This window comes from Macaca mulatta, chromosome 19, assembly GCF_049350105.2.
Source record: "Macaca mulatta isolate MMU2019108-1 chromosome 19, T2T-MMU8v2.0, whole genome shotgun sequence".
NCBI lineage: Eukaryota > Metazoa > Chordata > Mammalia > Primates > Cercopithecidae > Macaca > Macaca mulatta.
The window spans coordinates 53,445,884-53,452,522 of NC_133424.1; positions in this window are offsets into that span (position 1 = coordinate 53,445,884).

Sequence of the window (6,639 nt, forward strand, 5' to 3'; positions counted from 1 at the left end):
CCAGGACTGAGGGGAGAGAAGGCGGCAGGGTGGGGTGGGGTAGGGGTTTGGGGGGCCACAGCTGCGTCAATGTGCAGAGACCAAAAGAGAGGGAGAGACAGAAACACAGTGTCAGAAGGGCAGGCAGGGAAGTCCCTCTAGACAGAAGGGAGAGACACAGGAAGATGTAGAGGGATGGAGAGGTGCCAAGAAACAGAGGAGCACAAAAATGTGAAAAGAAATAACAAGAAGAGGGGAGATGGGCCAGGTATGGTGGCTCTCGCCTGTAATCCCAACACTTTGGGAGGCTGAGGCGAGAGGATCGCCTGAGCGTAGGAGTTGGAGACCAGCCTGGGCAACATGGGGAGACCCCATCTCTACAAAAAATACAAATAAAATTAGCCGGGCATGGTGGCATGTGCCTGTAGTCCCAGCTACTTGAGAGGCTGAGGCAGGAGGATTGCTTGAGTCCAGAAGGTTGAGTCTGCAGTGAGCCGTGTTCCTGCCACTGCACTCCAGCCTCAGTGACAGAGCGAGACCCTGTCTCAAAAAAAAAAAAATGGGGAGATGGGAGACAGAAGAGAGATGGAGATGGAAAAGTGGAGAGGCAGGTGGGGGAATCACTGAACAGGCTTAGAGGGTAGGGAAATGGGGAGAGGTGATGGGTGGGGAGAGAGAAAGGCCAGGTGGAGTGCGAGAGAGTGCTGTGTGGGGCTCCCCTTTCAGGGTCTCTCATCAGACTCTCAGTGATGTCCCCACTTTCCTGGGAGAGGGGGACAATGTCCTCCCCATTCAAGCCAGGAGACACATGGGGGGCAGTGTGTTTTGGGGAATGACTCATGTTGGAACCAAAGTAAATAAACACACCTCACCCCAGCTCCAAATTGGGAAGGGAGGAGGGTGGGAACTGAAAAGCCGCAGTTCCTGAAGGACATGGACGTCACCCGGGACTCCTGGGTCCTAATGGAGCAAAGGACTGGGGGCTTGGACCCCGAGGTCTGAGGGAGGAGGGGCTGGGGCCCCGGACTCCCATGTCTCATGAGGCCAGGAGCACATCCCTCAGTAAGGTAGGGGTCCTGGGATTCCACACTGCTGGGCTCCTGAGCAGGGAAGGAGCTGGGGGCCTGGATGCCTGAGTCGCCAAAGTCTCCCCTCAACAGGCCTGACGGGGTTGGGAGGTGACTCAGTGAGGGAAGCAGTGTTAGAGCTGGGTGGGGTTCTCAGCACGGGTGTCACCCCAAAAATGTAGGAGGTACTAGAAAACTGGGGTGTCACCTGCAGAGAAGGTGGTGTCATCACCCTACGGTATGGGGTGATGGCAGGTGGATCGCCCTGCTAGCCTGGGATCCGAGGTATCCCCTCCCTGCCTCCAACACATTAGGACCCAAGCCTTGGTCTCCCAGCACCACCCAGAGGGTTGAGTCTCCTTGTCCCCAGAACTCCTGGCAGTGCTCACTGTCTTGCCGGTGCACGTCCATCATTGGCCCTGGAGCCTGGATGTCTGGGGAACATCTCCTTCCCACTTGTGTCCTAACATCCCTGTCTCCCCATCTCTGAATCTTTGTCTCTCACCCTGCATCTTCACCTTTCCAGCTGTGAATCTCTCTTTCTTTCCTCATCTCTGCAGATCTCTTTCCAAATCTCTGTCTCTCCATCTCTGGGTCCCTCTCCTTCCAGGCTCTGTGTCTCTATGCCCTTATCCCAGGGTCTCTGTCTCCTAAGTCAAAATCTCTTCTGAATCTCGCTTCCCATCTCTCTTCATCTCCAGAACTGCCCTGTGGAGGCAGCCACAGGGCCCCATCCCCCCTGCTGTCCAGACTAAGGGTGCAGGTGACTCAAGGTCAGTCATCTCCGAGGACCCTAGGGCTCCCAGGATGACACTCTGAGTTGTCCTCAAGTTTCCTCTCTCACTCCTGACACAGCCTGGGGGCCCCAATTAGATCTAGCAATTCATGCAGGTGAGGAAATAGAGACTGGGGAAGCTGTGAGGTGGCCTGCTTGGGGGCGAGGAGGGCCGTGAGCAGGAGGAGGAGCTCCTGGGGGGCTGAGGAGTGATGGTGGCCCAGTCACCAGGCATCGGCCTACATCCTCCTCAAACAGGGTTGCCACATAAAATACAGGATGTCCTGTAAAATCTGAAATTCAGATAAGCAACAAACAGTTTTTTTTTAGTATAAGTATGTTTCATGCAGTATTTGGGACATATTTATACTAAAAAAGTATTTGTTATTTATCTAAAATTCAAATTAAATTGGGCTTCCTATAGTTTTATTTGCTAAATCTGGAACCCTACCATCAAAGACAGAGGAATCCAGGACTCCGGCCCCCTCTTTTCGCAGAATCTAGGAGTCCAGGCCCCAGCCTTCCATCCTCAGGATCTGAGAGTCCAGGTCCCAATCCTCCTCTTCCCCCTTAGAAGGAATGGGGCACCCAACCCCCTCCTCCTTTGGAAATACAGGAGTCCAGGCTCCCAGGCCCTTTCTCCCCAGAACCCAGGCATCCAGACCAGGTCTGAGTCCAGTTGCCCAACATGGGTCAGTCATCACTTGGGTTTCACAAGGTGGGTTGTGCCATCTGTGGCCCTGGTGGAACCGGTCGGGCTGAGCGGACAAGTGGGGTGGCCCCCCTTCCCATCCTCAACCTGCTGTTTCCTTGAGGGCCAGCCCAGCGGGGCTGGGAGCGGAACAGGAGGGACTTGGGGAGCTCTGGGTGTGCCCCTGTGTTTCTGTGTGTTGTGTCTCTGTGTGTGGTTGTGACCAATTGTCATGACAATCCCTGACTATCATGATGTGTCTCTGTGCTTTTTCTGTGGTCTGTGGTGTGATATGAGAGGGTCTCTTCTATTTGTGTGTCTGTATTGCCCTCCTGTGAGTCCACACACTGCGCTGCCGTTTGGGTGTGTTCGCAGTTACTGTGATTCTGTAATTCTGGTGGATTAAGGCAGCAATTATGTATTGAATGGTAGCCTTATGTGATGGACTCTGGAGCCAGAAAGCCTGGGAAAGCCTGGGTTCAAATTCTTTTTTTTTTTGAGACCGAGTTTCGCTCTTGTTTCCCAGGCTGGAGGGCAATGGTGAGATCTCAGCTTACCGCAACCTCCACCTCCCAGGTTCAAGCAATTCACCTGCCTCAGCCTCCCGAGTAACTGAGATTACAGGCGTGCACCACCATGCCCGGCTAATTTTTTGCATTTTTAGTAGAGACAGGGTTTCTCCATGTTGGCAGGCTGGTCTTGAACTTTCAACCTCAGGTGATCCACCTGCCTCGGCCTCCCAAAGTGCAGGGATTACAGGCGTGAGCCACCACGCCCAGCCTCAAATTCTTTTTTTATTGAGACAAAGTCTCACTCTGTTGTCCAGGCTGGAGTGCAGTGAGTGGGAGGACTCCCTGCAGCCTTGACCTCCCTGACTCAAGCCTCCTGAGTAGCTGGGACCACAGGTGTGCACCACCATGCCAGCTAATTTCTAAAACTTTTTTGTAGCGACAGAGTCTTGCTATGTTGCCCAGGCTGGTCTCAAACTCCTGGGCCCAAGCAATCCTTCTGCTTCTGCCTCCGAAAGTGTTGAGATTAAAGGCATGAGCCACTGTGCCCAGCCTGGGTTCAAATTCTGACTGCTGGCTGGGCATGGTGGCTCACACCTGTAATCCCAGCACTTTGGGAGGCTGAGGCAGGCAGGTCACTTGAGGTCAGGAGTTCGAGACCAGCCTGGTCAATATGGTGAAACCCTGTCTCTAGTAAAAACACACACAAAAAATTAGCTGGGTGTGGTGGCATGTGCCTGTAGTCCCAGCTATTCGGGAGGTTGAGGCAGGAGAACTGCTTGAACCCAGGAGGCGGAAGTTGTAGTGAGCTGAGATCGCACCATTGCACTCCAGCCTGGGTGACAGGACAAGTCTCCATCTAAAAAAAAAAAAAAAAAAAACAAACCCCACCAAATTCTGATTGCCTGTCAGTGGCTGTGAAACCTTGGGCGAGTCACTAAACTTCTTTGGATCTCAATTTTCCCACCTATAAGATGGGTTGTTGCAAATAAGGTTGTTGAGAGCATTAAATAAAAAGTGTGGCTGGGCGCAGTGGCTCACTCCTATAATCCCAGCACCTTGGGAGGCTGAGGTGGGCGGATCACCTGAGGTCAGGAGTTCATGACCATCCTGGCCAAGATGGTGAAACCCCATCTCTACTAAAAATACAAAAACTAGCTGGCCGTGGTGGTGTGTGCCTGTAGTCCCAGCCACTTGGGAGGCTGGGCCAGGAGAATTGCTTGAACCCAGGAGGCAGAGATTGCAGTAAGCCGAGATCGCGCCACTGCACTCCAGCTTGGGCAACAGAGTGAGACACCATCTCAAAAAAAAAAAAAAAAAAAAGTGCTTGGAATTGTGCCTGTCACATAGGAAACATTTTTTGTTGCTGCTGCTGATGACGATGATGTGTTCTTCTGGTTGCCGGGGATACAGTAGGGAATTAACCCAGGTCTTTGCTCAGTTCCTTCTGGTAGGAGCTGGATGAGTGGCCTCTCAGTGACTGGTCATGTAATTTCATCGCTGGGGTGTCTGTTTTGCATGTGGAATAGGATATTTCTTGTGTGCTGTGATCACGGGTGATTCTGTGATTGTGTGCCTGTATTTGTGTTTGTGCTTGTAGGTGATTGTATTACTGTGTGTGTGTGATTCTTTGTGTGGGTGTAAATGCAACATCAAATCTAACACAAACTGTGAAGGCACATGTTTGGTGTGATCTTGCATTTCTGACTGCGGTGCTGGCAGTGTGTCTGTAATTGGACTCTTGAGAACCCTTCTCTCAGCTGTGAGGCCACTCCCTTACATAATGTCCTGTACCTGACCCCTGGGAGAAAGATCTTCCAAAATGAGCCTTGGTTTCTCCCTAATGGGGATAGTGGGCCCAGTGGCTCGAGGAGAAAGGTGAGGTTGAAAGGGAAGGTGGGAGGAGACTGGTGAGGCGAGGGGGAGGCTAAGAGACGTGATGGTGACACAGAAAAACGTAACCGGATGGGGACAGAGGAAGAGCTGCGCAGAGATGGGGATCTCCGTCCATTCATTCCATGAGCATTTCCTGAGCCCCTGCAATGTGCCAGGACCTCTGGTCGGTTCAGGGTCTGGGGGAAAGCAGAGAGACCCAGAGAGATGAATGCCCACCAGGGAAGCTGTTGCTGCTCCAGGGTGGCCCTCTGCCTCCACAATGGGCCTCAGTGACAGTTCTGAGTGACGGAGATGCAGCGATGGGGAGGGACAGAAAAGGCCAGATCTGTCCAGATCAAAGAACAGAGGCCGTGGGGGAAAGGTCCCTTCCAGGCTAAGGGCACTGCCATGAATCATTTTCTTATCACCTCCTAATAGGCTCATGATGCATCTGCACCTCCTAATCACTATTTTCGACCCCAACCGGGCTCACACCCACAGCCAGAAGGGTTGGACAAGCTTAGTATCATGGATTCGCGGGGGAAAATACCTGGGAGATCCCATCCTTGGCCCTGCCTTCCCCAGGACCCAGGAGTCCGAGTCTCCAGCTCTCCACTCCCCCAGCCCCAGGAGTCCTAGCTCTTGGCTCCTCTCCTTTTGTTTGTTGCCTGCATTTTCTTTTTTCTCTCTGGGCCTGTAACTCTTTGTTTATCTCCATCTGTGTTTTGTGTCTCTCTTGTATTTTTACATCTGTATTTTGATTCTCCCTCACTGGGCCTCAATTTTCTCACTTGTAAACTGGGGATAATAATAATAGTAATAATCCAATCTCTCAGAGCTGTGACGAGGAAGACATGAGATAATTATGTAAAATGCTCAGCACAGAACCAGGCCACAGTAAACTCAGTACAAGAGAGCTCTATTATTATTACTGTTTTATTTTTGCTATTTCCCCTTTGGTAGCTCTGTTTTTCTCGTGGTCTCACGTGAGTCTCCAGTCTCCTCCAGTTCTGGGTTCCTTTTGCAGACAGCACCTGCCTCTGACTTCCCTTTTCGGGATGAGGAAAGGGCATATTTAGGCCAGAGCTTCCCCTGAGCCTCTTCCTTCTCCCTCTGTATTCCAATCTCCACCTCATTACCTCCACGTGCCTGGGGGTAAGGCCTGGCTCCCTTCCCATAAATAGCCTGATAAAATCCTGAACCCCAAACCTGTCATCCCTGGGCGGGCGAGTGACTCAAGATCCCGTAGTTCCCGCTCCTAGACATCAAACCTTTAGGTTTCCAGCCCCCTCCTCCCTCTGACCCAGGAGTCCGGGCCCCTAGTCCCTCCTTCCTCGGGTCCCAGGGTTCTCCTCCTTCAGAACCAAGGAGTCTGAACTCTCAAATCCCTAAACTTCCTGAAGACCCAAGGATCTGGTCAGCAAACAGCCTAGGTATTGAGGGCCAGAAATTCTATTCGCGGCCACTCGGCGACCGTCTACGCCCAGGGCTCCCATCCTGACTCAGCCCCTCCGGAGGCGGGTCCGACACGCCAGGCGCTTCTTTGGAGTCTGGCTGCGATAAGCTATCCCTGACGTCAGTCACTATCTTCCAGCCAATGGACACTCGGCCTTCTACCTCCCTGGGCCACTCAGGACGCTTTGCCTAGTAGGCGGGGCCCACAGCCCAACTCGGGCAGCGATAGGCTTTCCGAGACGCCAGTCTCTGCCAGCCCCCATCAGTCGGCCAATAGACCCGGAACCT